Here is a 17,331-nt window from a genome sequence, read left to right on the forward strand (position 1 = left end):
GCTTTCTTTTGTGTATTTGCTGCTGGGTTTTTTTTCAATGGTCACTGTTCTGCACGTTTAACAGTCATTATCCACACCTTCTAGCTGGAGAATACATTTACATATTTTAAATCAGCATTAGCAGGGAAAAATCCATGATTTGCCTGGAGCTGCTTATGATTTATTTTTTACTGTTGAAATGCTCAGGATATCCTCTAGTGGGATCTGTCATAAAGGTCTCTTCTAGTAGACGGCTTTGCTTATTTGATAACTTTGGGTATTGACTCCTTAGGTCACCTGTTTCTTACTTAGGTTATATTACATTTCTGTTCCTTTTATTGCAAAAGTGCAAAATTAAAACCTGGTAGCAGTTTATTGCTGTATTCTTTTGTTGTTTTGTTTTTTTTTTTTATTCTCTTGGTGGAGCCTCGTGGAGTACATTCCATGCCTGTTTACCAAGCACTTTCTCCTCTTCCTTGAAGAGAAAGATTCTGGTTTGAAAGCAGTAATACAGATTATTCAGAGCCGTACTAGTGGGCTAACTGATGCATTTGGGATGCAGATGGATTTCTAGCATAATTTTCCACATCTTTCCCATTCAAAACAGCTCTTGCTGCAGCCTGGCTCTTTATGTCTTCCATGAGTGTGACGCAGGAGCACTTCACCATGGCCAGCGAGCCCTTAGCTCTAGTACTGCAGCCCTGATCCCCATGACTTCATACCTAAAGCACTGGGGATGGGCCTGCCAGCATCCACCCATTCTCTGTTTGACATCTTATTATTTTCATTCCCATGGGAGAGAAAATGTCACGGTGTCATCATGAGAGCCTATTACTCCTCTGTGCCTTTCTCCAGGTCATTTCTGTATCAGTCACAGGAGGCTGCAGCCTGGGGAGTGTGCTCCTGCCTGCTCCTTCCTGTTCCCACTCACTGGGAAGTGTTTCCTGCACTTGTTCTCACTGGAATCGTGCCAGTTGTTGCATTTTCGCATTGTTTCATTTTAGTTGTGTGCTGAAATCCTGCTCTTGTTCCATCTCCAGTAATTAATTAGTCCAATTTCCATTGTAAATTTAACTTGAGCTCAGTAAGAATTTGCCAGCCCTGCCAAAGTGCTGACATGTGTTTTACCAGATATTTCTTATGAAAGTCATTCAAAATAATTCCCAGATAAAAGTCAAGTGCAGTGAACAAAATGCTTAAAATAATCTTAAGTGGCCCTGAATATTTAGTTGTGTTGATGGATAATGGAGAATGTGTTCCAGAGAAAAAGGATGCAAGATTATTATTAATTTTCCTTAAATCACTTTGTCAGAATATTGGTTTTGCCCGTACTGCAGGAGATGCTCAGTATCTTGCAAAGCAGTGAAATCTGTAGGTGAAGAGATACAGTATGATATGATTAAATACCTGAACTTACAAGTGACCTCAAACCTTGTTCAGTTGGTGCCTTGGGGGCAATGTTACGCTCTTGACGAGATGCACTGTGGAAGCATTTGGAGCTTTTATCCAGTATGCATAGCAACTTTCTGTTGCTAAACAAGGAAAAATGTATAAAAACAAGCAAGTAAATTATATCTATTTACAACCTATATGTATAATCTGAAAGTGGTACCATCATCTGTGTGCTCAAACAGCAGTCATGCCACAGTGGCATGGGACCACTGCCACTCTCATAGGCTGTCCTTTTAAATGAGTGTCACTGTTGTCTGACAACATTTAAAATATTACCTTGCTAAATATTGCCTGTTTAATATACATTTCTGTGTAATTTGATAAGTGGGTTTCTTCAATTAAATGTGGAAGAGAAGCTAAATGCGTTAGTAAATGCTAATATGTCCATGTTCTTGCTAGATAACTAGTTGCCCTTGGGACAGTATCAATAAGTGGCATTTATATGATATTATGAATGTTTTAATTATGTGAGGAGAAAATAAGGAGTAAGCAAAGGTCAAGGACAAATGCAGTTTCCCCAGGAATACACATTGAAGAACTTCTAATATTGAAGTCATTACTGTTATTGAATGTTATTGAATATTCAGTGTCATTTAAATTATGTGCATTATTTTAATTGCTTGTATTTTTAGGCTAGAAGATACTGAGCAACTTCAAGGGTTGTATAAATGTTTCATTACAAAATTTAGCAAAACTTCAGCAGTATCTGGGCAATATTTTCTATATGCATTGGTTAACTGTCAGGTGGAATTTGAGATTGATTTTTTGTTTGAGATGTAAGCTTGTGATGTTTTTCTTTCCTAAATTTGAAATGAAGGAAATTAAATGTGGCCATGCTGGCTATTAAATGGCTGAACCTTGAAACTCAATGCAAATCAAAACAAAATGCTCTTGAGACTGTAAATACTCAACTTTGCCCTAGTTCTCTGGGCTGTTCATTATCAATGGAGTTTTAAAAAGTGATGCCATTTAGCATACTGGAGATTACAGTCTATGCTTTTTTACTGGCAAGCCATAAGTATAAATACCTCTTTGGGAGGGATCCTTCTTAAATTCAGTGGTTCTTGTGACATGAGGCAAGAGGAAAGCCTAGCTGATCAATACAGCCATTAATTAGAAAGAAAGGTTCAGCCATGATTTTTACTTCTAAACTTTTACGTATTGACATCTGGCAAAATAGTTAAGAAGTCAATAAGGATCTAAAAGTTACTGTATTGTGAGGTTGCGCATTGAGAAATAGCAATTAAGCCTTCCTTGTCTCCTAGGACCTCCTTTCGCAGGTGTCTGGAAGCGTCTCGCTACCAAACAAGATGCTGTTCATACATGAAATATTCATGTTATGACATCAAAACATGTTGCATATTCTTTCAGTATGGTAGGCTGAAACTAGATTCACATTTTGTTTATAAATGCCTGTCAGAGTTGCTAAATCAGTTTGTCCTTGCTGTCTTGAAATTGTGTCAGCTTGAATTTCCTTCATGCTGCATATCGTTTTGGGCAAAGACACATTACTCCTATATTTAAGATGGAGTGCCTCCTACTCTTTAAATAAAGGTGAAAAAGCCCAACAGTTAAGATTATTTAAAAGCCTTTCTGTGGTGGCAGCTTGTAGCCCTTTTAAAGTGGTATGACAGCTACTAAGTGCTGATGCATTGTGATTTTGCTTCCCCCCTTGTGCAAGTATTGTGCATATGGTGTGTTAGATATTATTTGATAGTTGTAGGGTATGTAACAAAGCATTCTGGAGTCTAGTGCTAATGATAGATAAGCTTCGAGTACTGGATTATGAGAGATCCTCAGTACAACTGAAGAAGGATTGGATGACTTCAGTGGTTCCAAGTGTCCTGCAAATGTGAAGCTTAGGTTGTGGATGCCTTGTCTATGGGGCATGGGCAACTGCATCCTTCAGACTGGGTCAGTGGGTCCAAGGGGAAATCAGGGCAGAGCCTTGATCTTTACCTGTCTGTGAGCTGTGTGTTATAGTGGTTGCATGACACAAAACCCAAGGAGCAGCAGTGCTGGGCTCCTACTGACCACTCTGACATGCAAAAGCATCTGACAAGGCTGTGACCTGGTCCTTTAAATCAGTAAGCAGGGGAATTAATTCACTGTTAGCTTTTTTGGCACTGTAATATTCCATTCATGCATAAATAATCTCATTTTAGTTATCCTGTTGCTAAAAAAAGCCCTAGCTTCTGTCCCAGTCTACCAGACATTTGCATTAGAAATGTCCTGTCAGAGAAGCTACACATGCTTAAAAACATCTATTATTTTCTTCCTTGCCTCTCTCCTGTGTTCTTGTCACCCAGCCTGCGCTTGCAGCTGCTTCCTGCCTGCAGGCATTGCTGCACTGCTCAAGGGTCTGCAGTTTTAGACAATACAGTTATACTCAGAAGCCACTTTCAGTTTATCTTTCTTTTTATTTTCTGGTTTTTTTTTTCTTTTCAATTAACACCAGCTTTTAAAACTTCAACCTGTCTACTTTACTGCTCTACTATTACGCTAAGTGTGCTGCTGAAGTTTGTAATGCAAAGCCCCACTGTTGTGATTTTTCTTTGGTTTTCCTGCCCAACCTGACCTTGACATTTCATTGACTTATAATTATATAGTAACAGAATATTACAATATGTAATAATAATGTAGAATCATAGAATCAACTAGGTTGGAAAAAAACCTTTAAGATCATCAAATACCACCGTTATATTCATTTCATCAAATATAATCCAAACAACCATAGCAACTGGGGCATGAATCCTTTGGATTACTCTCAGCAATAGCTCATGGGATTTCTAGGAGGTCTGGATTGAGGTATAGAGTCTGGGAGATGTATAGATCCAGCACAGCCGCAGCCCGGGGTTTGTTCCAGGTATGGGGGATTTGTTAGGTGCTGCATCAGTTCCTGCACCCCCTGTGTCTAACTCAGCTCTCGTAATTTGTCTCCTGCTATATACCGTGATATCTTTTCAAGATCACTGAAGTGCCTGTGTGCCTCCTTGGCATGCTCCCAGTTGTTTTCAAGGACCTGCTTTTAAGATAAAATCACATCTGCAAAGCTCCAGCTTTGACAAAACCTCCGTACTGCTCTTTTTGTAAAGTGAGGCTCTCGTGATGAGCTTCTGCATTTTCCATTAGGAGAAGCTTTCCAAAAAGATTTTCCTTGAATGATTTTCTGATAGCTGGCAATCTTCTGAATCATTTCTTATACAGAAATTGTTCTTCAAGGTGTTTTGTTCTGGTAACAACTGCCACCAAGCTTCATTTGTCACATTTTCCAGCCTGTTACTTGGAAAATGGTGGTGTCCATAGGTTCTGGCTTGAGAGGCTGGCATTGTGTTTCTTGCTGTGAAACAGTGGGCAGGTCACCTCATTTTTTTTCTGTGCCTTGGTATTTTTCTGCCTGGCTTTTTTTTACTGTGTATATTCCTTTGGGGTCTGATAGTGTTTGAGCTTGAGCAATGTGGCTGATCTGAGCTCTGTTTCAGTCCAATGATAAATAGTTAATTTTGGAGGTTTAGATTGACAGCAAGCCACCTTGGAGTGTCAGACTGTGAGACTTTGGTTTCCTTCTATAATCAGATAAGGAACAGATATTTCCTGTAAATCCTCCCCTAGTGTTCAAGTCCTACCATTAGAGCATTAAGTCAGATACATGACACCCAATTTCAGAGTAATTCCTGAGGAAAAAGCACATTATATTTTTTAATGGGCTTCCCAGGACTGACTTTGTTTCTCCTGATGAATATGAATTCCAGCAAATTCATCTGAATTCTGACCTTCGAATACACAGAAGCTTTTTTTTAAAAGCAAGAATGTAGTGCTTAAGATTATGTACTGTCCACATGAATGTCCTTACCTCTTCGCTTAGAACCCCCTTAGAATGCAAGAACAGAACTGTTTTAAGTGTTCCTAAAATTCGTCTCTGTATTTACTATGAACTACTCGCATATTATAGAAATCCTATTCATGTCAACCCTACCAGTGCAGACCTTTTCTTTTCAAATGGCTTTATTTGGGTTCTGTGCTCCACACAATATCATCACGTCTCTTAGTCTCCTTTTCTTCTGATTGCCAAGTAATGTCAAGCAGATCGGAGAAACTTCTTGTAATGTACTGTGGGGTTCAATATAACAGGTTTTCCAAAGCACCTTGGTTGAATAAATATCCATTGAATAACTGGAGAATGCATTCATATTCTTTTTTATTTTGATTTATGTTCTATCTTCCTACCTGTGCATCTTCAAGAGTAATTGCCAGTTTTCACCTCCTACAGAGAAAGTATAATAGAGCTGAAGAATAAGTAAAATGTGCTCTGTTTCTCCCTTTTGTAAAGGAACCTTTATATTCTTACCCATGTGAGCGCTAATAATCTGCTAACTGGAAATCATAACCTCATTCTCAGCTGGACTTGCTGTTGTAAGAATCTACTTGTATGCTTTCTGTGTTTCCTTTCCTCATGACGCTTGCCAGTTGGAGACCTGTACATAAAGCCTATTCTCCTTTATGAAATAAGTCCATCCAATACCAATGTAGTAAAGGTATCCCAAATGAATATGAAGGTTGGAGCTAGTATGTTCCCCTGTTATAGACATCATATTCCCATGCACTGCTGATCTGATAGCAGCCAGACTATATGTCAAGCATTTTAATGATCCCGCCAGTACATCATCTGTTGGAGGATTACTATACAGTCTGCCTGTCATGGTAGCAAATTCCTTTCTGTTGTCTGATACAGGATGCTGTTAGGGGGGACTGCAGTGTGAAATATCTGTGTGTCGGTAAAATACTGCATTAGATTTGGAAACACTTGAAGCACTGGCTGTCATTGCTCTGCAAGGACCTTCTCTTAATCTGAACAATAATAAGGTCAGCTGGGTGCAGTGTGATTTTTCTATCAATTAGTTCAGCCATACTTCTAACAAGCCATATATAATCATGCATGTTTAACCTGCAGGTTACATGGCCTGCCTAACTGTGTGACCTACAGATCATAGAGCTGATACTTTCCTATTTGTAAGCAAAAAAATTAATAGAGATTTCCTGTTGAATTGTTCTGTCTTAGGTGTTCAGCTTCCTACCTAGTTATGAACCAAATCGGAATAAAGCACTTGTAATCTGGACCATCGTGCTTTGATCTTCTACCTGACCCCTGTAGGAATTGACACCAGAAGCCCACTATGCCTGAGAGCTTTTTCTTCCCCTATTAAGCAAAAACAAGCCCTGCCTGACCTGATGTGCTGCTTGCAATAGGTTTCTTCTCAACTTTCTCCATTCTTGGGCTCATGAACGTGCAAGATCTCACTGAATGCTGACAGTATGCTGCTGGAGATACCTGTGGAGAGAAAGACATGTGAGCCCCCTTCTTCCTCCCCTCTGCCGTTTTGCAGACTTTGGCATTTGGTTGTAGTACACTTCTTATCTGTGGCCCCCAGATACACCAGGCTTTTGGTGTGGAAGGTTTTGCTGCAAAACCTGTCGCATGGGAAAGTTGTTCATGTGCTAGAAAGTGTTTTCAAAGCTGTTGGCGCATTTAGTTTGGATTTATGAATTACTAAAAGAAGAGTTACATGGGTATTGTTCAAAAATAACAACTTTTCTCATAAGAAAATGGCATGTTACGTGAGCCTGCTATAATTCTGCATGTACGTGACTGTGAGGAGGGGAAAAGCAGTCAGAAAATTACCATTCTATTTGAAACTGACAATCTCTGAACACCCTAAAAATCCTAAACACCTCCTTTATGGGTGCACTCAGTGCTGCTTAAGCAAGGGATTCCTTCAGATTGTCCAGTGTTACACATTTCCCATTGGATCTATTCATGTTTCAAATCTGTGAACCTTACACGTGCCATTGTAGCATGCAAAAACCTCATTCAGAGAGAATTGAGATCTCAGTTTCTAATAATCCTTCTGGCACCATTTTTATCTTAATTGAGGAAATAATAAAAATTCATCCATTTAGACTACCAAACTGTCCTCTTTTTGCAACGTGCAGTTGTAGTTTTAATAAGTACATGCCTTAACAACTCTAGAAGGATTTCATTATTTCTGGTGGCACAGCATGGTGTATTTTCCCCTTCCACTTGAAATAGATTCCTTGCTGCTTGCAGAATGAAGTTTGAAAAGTTTAATTGTAAAACAAAAAAAAAAAAAAAAGGGTCATAAACCAGAAGGGAAAAGAATCTCAACTCTTGCAAACTTAAGTTGGAAGTTACTTTAAACAGGTGCAGTTGGCCAGATGTTCTGAGTGATTATACCATAAAGAGGTTGCTGTTCTCTTCCTACACTGTATTTCCTAATTCAACATTGATTAAGTGTTAAATTATCTGTTGGAGTTTTGACTTTTAGGTCAGGTGCATTTAAGCAAAACTGTTCCATCAACCAAACTGCATCTCGGAATCTCGGAAGTTGTTACAACAGGGCTAAGATCAAGACTTGCTTCAAGATTACCGACCATGTGCAGGCTGGTACACGCAGCCTACTAACTGCTTCAAGTAATCCCAAATTGGGAAAACCCAGACACAGAATGAGTAATAAAACCTATGCTCAATGCAGGCACTAATATAAAAAGAAATAAACATCATTACAAGGTCAATGTAGCTAAATCGGTATCCTCACTGTATTATAAGAAAGTAATGAGAAACACCTTCAGCCTCAAACAGAAGTCAATAGAAAATCAGCTAACAGATACTGCAGACATTCTTTTTCTAGCGCAAACCAAGGACAAAGGGCAGCTGCTCTGGAGTAGCACAGGTACGCATAGTGGCAAACACAACCTTTCAGAAAAGGACAACCACATTCCATTAAGCAGCAGAACCACCCACTGCTGTTATTTTATGAATAGAAGGTAGATTTGCCTTCTGCCTGTTGGTGAAATAATGAAAAAAATCCCAGGATTTTGGAGGCGTAAAATTGCAGGCAATTTATGTTTATAGCTGTAGATGGCCATACAAGTGAATCTAAATGGAGTGCCAGATGAAGCTGAGGGAATCAGAAATGCAAGTGGAAGATAAGGTGGTAGAAATTTCTCTCTCCAAAGCTAATCAGAACTAAGAATCCTATTGCCAGCAGCAATGCTTCAGATAACAGATAAGGGTGGAAATTATGTAGGATAATTATGTCAGAAATAACAGCAAAGGGGGGTGTGTGCTGACTCAGAAAATTGTCACCTACTTCCTCCCTTTGTCATCCCAGAGTGGGATACCCACTGCCAAGCATACTGCATAATGTTACCCTGTTGGGGAGGGGAAGCTCAGTGATTAACTCTGTGTAATACCTAACATAGTATTCAAAATGTAATCTCTCTAATTTGCAATTATAAATCTCCTGTTATCAATTAATTTACATTGTACAAGTAACCATCTGATTATCTTTGTGCCTTGCTGTATTTACACTGCAATTTAATTGTAAGTAATTAGCATGTAATTGCATGTAGTTATTTCTACCTTGTAAAGAAAGTGATGTATTTGTAGGTAGTTAAAATAATTGCAGTTGAAAGCAAATCTTTTGACTTTTCTCCCTTTTCAATGTGTGGAACAGTTTCTATGTCCAAAATTGCTGTTGTCAAGACAAAGTTGGGTCTCCTTTGGATGGGCTAGGTTAGCAGAATTGCATTTTGCTTTTAACCTGTAGTCATTTGTTGGTTTAAAATATTTTCTCTGTCTCCTAATACTAACCTTCCCCTCCTCCCTAAAAAGACTTTGTAATAGGAGAGAGTTCTGGTGTCTTCAGTATAAATCCCAGTGCAGCCAGCGAGGAAGTGGTGAGACAGTGACCTCTGTTCTTGGCATGGATGAATGCTTTCCATGTAGCAGCTCTAACAAAAAATACCACCTTATTACAGTAATACCTACTAAGTATATACTTTATGAATGCCATCAAGGGCAATGGTTGCTTTCATGTCTAGTACTAGTAATGGTAATTTTATTCCTCTTGCTGGTATCCTCGCTCCTTCAGTCCTCCGCTGCCCCACTTAAGAGTCAGTCTGGTGCCAGACTTTACAGTCACAGCCTGTTTCTCACTGTCCCATCCTACAGCACTTATCCTTTCCAGAGAAACATAGTGTTTTCTGAGCATTACCGTAACAGATGATCTCTGAGACCCAGTTAGGGGCTCTTGTCCCCCCTGACACAGCAGAAAGCATACCTTGGGTTTATAACAGCTCTGGGAAAAAGTCTCCTTCGTTATGTGCCCTGCAAGCTGTCTGCTGGGAAGGGTGGTGTTGGAGGAGGGAGATGCCCCTTGCTGCTGCCAGCTCAAGGCCAGTTCATTTGCATTTGTGTTTCTCTAAATATCTGGGAAAATATTTTGGATTGACAAAACAGCTTTGAATGGCCCAAAAGATGGTACTGTCTTATGGGATAGTCTGTGTCTGCTCTTGGGGTGGAGCTGCTGGGTGCCTTGGTAGCTAAGGGGTTTTAATTTGCATTGCTGGTTAGACCCATGAGTTTAGTAAATAATTTTATGTCTGCTCAGGGGAGAGTATCTTTTCACTGCTCATTGCTGCACTCAACAAAATAGCTCCCACCTATGATATTGTCAGATTCATGTTGTCCAGAAATGTTGTGCTGAAGCAATCATCTCATTGCAGGGACTGATGGAGAAACTCTGAGAGGTGCCTCTCCTGTTCTGAGTGAATGGTAGGTGACATCAAAGCCACAATTCAACTCAGTCTTCTTACTCATTTAGCATTTACCCACATTTTCACACAGGTCCTGTGGAAATAACATGTGTTAATGGTAACACACTGTGTACCTATTTGGCAGGACTGCCAGCAAGTTCTTGTGTGCTGAACAGGTTTGCTCATGCCCCTGCCTTCTCCTGCCCAGCTGCACCCAGCTGGGAGAGTAAAAGCACACCTGAAGGTGGGTGGGAGAAGATGGAGCTCTGCGGGAGCTTATTAGAGAATGTGGCTGGTAGTGAGCATCAGGCTTTGCCTGGGGAGAGAGTGGGTTTGTGTGCTAGCTCTGCACAGAGAAGCGAAAGGGCAGGGGCTCCTTAGGGTCTGTCCAGGTGAGTTGGCGGAGGGTTGGGAGGGGTCCTGCTGCAGGGGGTTCTGTTGTCCTGCTCAGGGAAGACTGATGCTGTCACAAGGCTTTAGGAATTGAAGAAGATGGTGAAATAAGACTTTTGTTTGAAGGAAGTGTGTATCTCTCTAAGGATTATGTGCAGGATTGGGTAAATTGCTTCAGTGTTTGTTTGTGCCTCTGTTGAGCTGTTTCTCAAAACTTTATTTTTTTTATCTCGGTATCTCCTACACACCTCCCTTGGTAAAACTGATGTTATTATGTTGATAATACTTTGGTTTCATGAAGATGAGAGCATGTACCTGGAGTTAATGACTGACTTGCTGCTTTGTGTCCTGCGCACAAGCCATCTTCATTTATATATAAGAAACATAAGTTCTGATGCGTTTGCTGGAGGGCTGATGTGAAGAGAAGAATTAACAATCACAAAGCACTTACAGGTCTGCAGGTGTATTGGTAGTAGTAGTAAGTTACTGTTATGTTAGTTCAGAAGCCTTGCACCTAACGAGACTCCTGTGAAACATTTTGGTATGCTTTTGACCTCTGCAAGGTAGTCTCTTAATATCTGCTGTCTTTCTTACAGATGTAAATAGGATTAATTTGTATTCAGAAACATTCTAGGAGCTGGGCTCTCACTGAATTATTGGGGTCCACTTTATCAGTGTACCTGATATTTGTTTGCCTGATCGGGTTGCAAGCTGTACAGAGCATATAGTGGTCAGTTGGGGTTTAAAGCTGGCCAGAATCTTAGAGGATATTTTTTTTTAACTCCTCAAACTGTAGACATATGTATTTCTCATTGTTGAGCTGTAGTAGCAGTATGTAAACAGGATTTACTCTATGCGACATAGCTTTACGATGTTTTTCACTGGAGCTTTTACATTGGTGCTTTCTGCATTTTGGTGTTTCTGGCTCTCCTTTCCATTGTATTTACTCATTCCTTCCTTCAATTAGGTCTATTTCCCTGCATTTTTGTAAGCATATGAAAGGAATACCAAAAAAGAAATAGGAACAGCTTGTCTAGTAAATAAGCTGCTAGGTAACCTTCCCCCATCTCTGTTAAATAACAACCTCTTTTAGTACTTGACCAATTTCCTTGTGATTTGATCACTCACTCAGAGCTCTGGGGATGAACAGACAGAAGTCTTTGCCCAAAAGAAACCCTTGACACTCCTCAGTCCAGTGGAGTCCACTTTTGAGATAGTCCAGTGCTAATCAGAAGGTGCTTAGCCTTCAAGGGTTAAGTAATATCCTTAATTTTGTACAGATATGATAAAGTTAATGTTATCAGTGTTCATATGCATTGCTATTTACACATTTGCATGGCTTTCTGTAGGAGGGAGTTGGTTTTGCTCATCAAAACATGAATAAAATGCATTGCAAAGCTAGGTGAAACTTGGGCAGCTCTGTGGTGTGTAATTTCAAGCTGCATATATGTGGCTTAGTCCCTGAGCACCTTTACCTCACAGAAATACTAGTTAAGGCATAGGTTTCAGTGTATTAGTGAGTTTATGACCTGTATAAAAATGTCAAGTCAAACAGCTGCCTACTAAATTATTCAGTGTATTGGTAGAATACTGATTTGGGAGACGGAGATACTGGATTTAACTCTTTCAAGAAGAGTGGGGAGGGGAAACAAATCAGCTGGACTTGATTCCAGCTGGATCATAGCAAGATCCCTAATGTTACATGCCATGTTGGAGCAGTGCATTCGAGTAGAATTAAAAGTAAGCGAAGAGATTGATCTTGACACTGATGTGAACTTTAAGTGCAGTTTTAGTAGAGCTAGCTAGAAAACAAGAAACCTAGAAAAATGGGCTTGCTTGATGAATACTTTTAGGAAAAAAACCCTATAAACCCCTTATTTTTTTCAGGAAAAATCAATATACTTGATGAAATCAAAAGAATTTTATAAAAAGTCCATTCTCCTTAAGACATTTGTAGAAAAAAATTTTTTGAACTGTCTTGATTTAATTTCCCTTGAAAGCTTGTGAGCCAACTTTGTTACAGAAATAATAGAGACTTCAGCTAGAAGTCTGGTTTATGTAGGGGTAGCAAAACTGGTTTGTTGTTTCTTTACCTCTAAGCTGCACTTGACCTGAGGTTTTAGTGAAATGCATTATGTAAAAGATAATAGCATTACATGCATAAAGGAACAAAGCTTCAGTTTCTGAAAGTTTCAGGTGTGTGTTTGTCTTGATAGAGCTAAGTTTCTCATCATGTTTCATGTTGGATATACATAAAAAGATATAAGCAGTATATTTATACCTTCTTGTGTGATGTACAAAATATACCGTCTTACAGAATCGTTATTATTTTTATAAAGCATATTTGTTTAAATGTTTATATAGATAACTTTATGCTTTCTGTGCATACCTTGAATATTAACATTTTATATTAAATGCTATGAACATCTTGTTTTCAGATTTTTCCATTTTATGGGAAAGTTGGTACTCGCCTTTTGGCTTTCAAAACATATTTTCACATCATCAGTTGTGGCCTGGCAGCCACAACAAATCTGCTTTAGGAATAATAAATGTTTGGTGGAACAATGTAATTAACCAACTGGCTATTTTGCTGTAGAGGCTGCAGTTAAGGAAGTGGAGCTGATGGGGGGATCAAATCCTGCTCCAAACTATGCAAGCTTCCTAAGCATAAGCTGTTGATAGCCAGGCTGGCTGAGTGGCATCCAGGAGCCTGGGATATTGTTGCTGCTGGTGGGTGCAGACCCCTCATGCTGCCTTCTGCACTGCTGTTGCGGTATGTCTATTAATGTAATGCTGTGCCAGATTGCAAGCTGGAAAAAGGTGCCATCATTTCAGAGGTTTCAGCTGCATAATGATGAAATAGAAAATAAGCATGCAGGTTTAGAAAATAATCACCAAAAGTTTCTGGTTTTTTGTTTTTTTTGAGCTCTCTGCATGCATCTCGGTGTCTTAGACAACTGTGAATGTTGGCACTTGCTGTTAACACTAGCCGTACTGCAGTGTTATTTTCACTCATCTCTGATGGGTCAAAGCTGCCTCCTATTTCTTAGGAAGAAAGAAGTTACAAATTTGTACTTTCTTTTTTCCCCTCTCCACTAAGACATAAGTATTTCTGAAGTTCAGTTTTGAAGTTAGAACCAAACAACTTCTTTTTTTCTTCTTCCTTTTTTTTTTTTCCTCCACATTATCCTTTTTTTCAGGTCCTGGTTGGTTTGCCCTTATTGACAGAACTGTAATGTAACTCTCCTGCAGCCAGCTCAGATCCCCTGAATATTAGGGAGGTCAAAATGCGATCTAGTGATGTTTTACTGTGATCAGGATCAGGTTTGCTCTTTCTAGGTGTCCTACCCATACAGCTGAAAATATGGTGTGTTTGGGTGAGTCTTTTCATCTCGTTTCACAGGATTTGTGTTGCCAAGTTCCAGTTTTGACCTTCACGAACAGGATTTTGGCTTCTCTTGTGGGGTTATTTGTGATCCTTGAGCAGGTCTGTCTGTGGCTTCCAGTCCTACTCCTTTCCTTTGATCTCCTTCCTCTACCCTGTGGGCTGTATCAACTTAAGAGACTGTCACCCCATCAAAATGAAGCTGCTGGGAGTATTAGCCTTTGAAAAGCATGCCACTGTTAATGTGCTCTTTCTACTGAGCTATGACCTTAGCTCTTGCTTGAGTTTTAGTGCTGATTGCCAAAGGATCAAGGCAGGAGTACCTGTTACTAAGAACAGTAAAGACCTAAGCTGTGAGAATTAAGACTCTGGGCTTTATGTTCACTGTTGTTTAAAACTGTAATGTTACCAAATGATCAAAGAACTTTTCAGCCTTCTTTCCATCTGTACTAGCTTTTAGTACCCATGGAAGATACTGTTGTGCTTGGCTGATGCTGTTACACTGGCTGTGTAAACAAACCTGGCCTGCTTGTTATGATAACACAAATTATCTGCATGTAAAAACATAGCCTGAAGGCATGACTGTGCTTCTGTAGGTTAACAATGACACAACCTAGTGCCGATATACTAATTTTTATTGCTAAATCCACTAATACTTTTAGATTACTCAACGTGTAGGTGTAAGGACCAAGACTGTATATTTGGGGTTTGTCCTGTATGTCTTCTAATGTAGTCAGACTAATTGCATGATTAAGATAAACAGAACTCAGTACAGAGAGGACATCATAGCAAAAGTGATGAATCTTAAACCGGGAAATTACTGAACTAATCACAGAAGTAGAATGCAATGATGGTAAGGAGAGTAATTCATACATATAAAAAGGTATTTTGGCAAATCCTATGCTTATTATTTTTCCTTTTCTTTTTTTCTTATTTTCCCTGAAAATAATGCCACTTATTCATGATGCTGCTGCAATAATTGAACTACTGGAAGGACGGGAGGGAAAAAGCTACCCATATAAATTACTACTTGAGACCTGTTCTGTTTTGACAGATGTCAAGGCTGGGTAGCTTAGCTTGTTCTGCTGTTGGTATGAAAAGAGCTTGGTATCACTAGGATGCAGACTAATAGCTTTCTGCGCTTCTGAATGCAGAGAGATTACAGTGCAACAGATTCTTTTTTTTTTTCCTAGTCATAACCTAGTGACTCTGAGAGAATAAATTGATAAAATATTCCCTAGTTCCTTCTCAGGGCACTGCTGCAAGAGTGGGAAGTTAAAGGGAAAGAAACAAAGGTAGCCTGCCTGCTGATGGTGTCAGTATCTCTATTTATGTTTAGGAAAGCCAGTTACAAAATTAGTTGGAATCTGAAGGAAACAATTTGCTAGTGTACATTAAGCTCCTCTGATTTTATAGTTTGTATTTAGAGTGTGCGCTGGTTGTAGGTGGTACATGTCTGTGGCCTTCACTTAAATCTCTTGCTTCAAAATATTCTAGTCTCGTTGTTCAGGACTTGCCTATTTTTATACATTTTTAAAAAAATATATAGCTTGTGTATCAAATAAGTGGCTCCAACCTAAATAAATGGATCTTTTGGACATCTGTCTTTATGTATTGCTTTCAGTTGTCATGGATGGGAGACAGTCTTGTCACTGGCACTTCATGGCAGATAGTCCTTCAGTTTATTTTGGATATGAAGTTTTCTCCCTGTTACTTCCACCAGCCTTTCTGTTTTTGTTCCTGCTCATAGTTTTTCAGGTTGTATTCACCTTTATTTGCAGTCTGCTGCTGCTAAATACATTTTTGATTTATCAGTTAGCTTCATCTATGAACTGGTAATTTAGAAGGAACTTGTAGAAAACTAAAGATTGCATTTTGTTATAGGTTCTTCATTATTCTTGGGTATTTTATGAATCCTTTGGATAAAACCTTCGACTGAGAGATAATTTAATAACACTGGTTTCTGATTAGTGATGGAATTCCCCTGAACAAGAAATTTCTGTGAAAGTGAGATTTAGTGTACCTCAGTTGCTAATGCCGTTCTTCTGCACTTGGGAAGCTTTTGTGAGGTTTTTGCTGTTGCTGTGTGTACTTGCAATTGTACATGCTTTTCTTGCTGTGCACTGCTTACAGTAGACTGAATAAAGCTTAAAAGAAAAATTTTTGATAGTTCTCTGCTGAAAATTAAGATTGCAAACTATTGGCAGTTCATGTATCTGTTTCCTATTCTCAAAATACTGTATATAAGCACCTTTTTAATCCAGCTGCTAAGGTCAGGGTGGCTTTTGTGGGCATTGTTTCCACCATTGCCTGTTGGCATCAGGACTTGCTAAATTGATTGTCGTAAAGACTGATTATGCAACAGTTCTGTTTAGTTACAATTCAGCATTTTTAAACACCGGAGGCTTTTCTCAAGGCAGGAAGAGTAGAGGCTTTTCCTTGGGCATCCACTGCCTTTCCACTGAGTGCTACTTCAGAGAGCAGTGGTTAAAAAACTTTCCAAAATGCTCCTTGTTATATTGAGGCACCCTTGAGATGAGCAGGCTCACCCTGGCTGGGTGCTTCCTGCAAACAACGCCCCGCTTGTGTTCCTGGTGCAGCCTGCGAAGATGATGGGGGCTTTGTGTCCAATGTTGCAGGCTTGATTGTTTATAGTCTTTTTTGATGATGTCACTGTAATGTCTTTGGTTCACCTAACCTTGATCTGTGTTGGCTGGGTAAAGTTAAATATCTTATCTACACTGTTGCTTTTTTATATAAAAGAGTGCAGGTAGGCACTGGAAGGTGTCTATCTTGTGGCTGATATGGCCATGTTTAACTTCAAAACCCTCTTCAGACTTCATGTAACTGCACTGTGTGACCTGGTTATGTAAGTTAGCAATTTTTAAAAGAAACCAACTTAAAAAGCAGAAGACCTTGGGTTTTTTTTTTTTTTTTTTTTTTTTTTGAGAAGATGGTGTTGAGGGAGTATGTGGGCGATCTGAAATGTCTTCTGGTTTGCAAGGACAAGGAACAAATTAAAAAGAGAAAAACAACTTAATGGTGATGGAGCTGCAGCTCTAGCAAGGATAGACTGTGGGCGTACATCCATTTTAGCTTGTTGCAGATTATTCCTCAATGCAGAAGGTCATAAAAATCTCACTGCTGAGTATTGGAAGATTGCTGAAAGTTTAAAATGTTTTATTAGCTGTAAATATTTAAGGGCTTTGTTTACAGCAATCAGGGGACTTTATGAATACATACCTTTAGCTTGCAAATAAGCACTAAATTGTCTCGTCAAAGTCTGAATGGTAAAAGGTGCAAAATTAACCACCAAGATTGCTAATTATTACAAGCTGGGTAGACATTACCTGATTTATTTTTTTTATCACTGACCTTTCTCGTTTAATATTTTGTAATCAGTTACAAGTGATTAAAGAGATTTCTGAACGCTTATAATTTTTGCTTCTGGCACTCCAATCCCAGTAAGGAAAGATTTAATATTACAGAGTGATAAGAACAAGAAA

At 39.2% G+C, this 17,331-nt stretch overlaps 1 protein-coding gene across 3 annotated transcripts in view; it reads left to right on the forward strand.

The window, feature by feature from the left end:
- LOC133217001 (contactin-4) overlaps window positions 1-17,331 on the forward strand; it is a 341,090-nt gene that overhangs the window by 16,446 nt on the left and 307,313 nt on the right. Inside the window, exon 1 of one of the 3 annotated variants that reach the window (XM_061362130.1) lies at window positions 10,406-10,439. The exons of the other annotated variants lie outside the window; for them this stretch is intronic. The gene's annotated coding sequence lies outside the window, so the exon portion shown is untranslated. Of the gene's footprint in view, window positions 1-10,405; window positions 10,440-17,331 lie in introns of those variants that run through there. 3 annotated transcript variants of the gene reach the window in all.

Source organism: Neopsephotus bourkii, unplaced genomic scaffold, assembly GCF_033783945.1.
Source record: "Neopsephotus bourkii isolate Nb327-2 ecotype Australia unplaced genomic scaffold, CSIRO-AGI_Nbou_v1 NB_1080, whole genome shotgun sequence".
NCBI lineage: Eukaryota > Metazoa > Chordata > Aves > Psittaciformes > Psittacidae > Neopsephotus > Neopsephotus bourkii.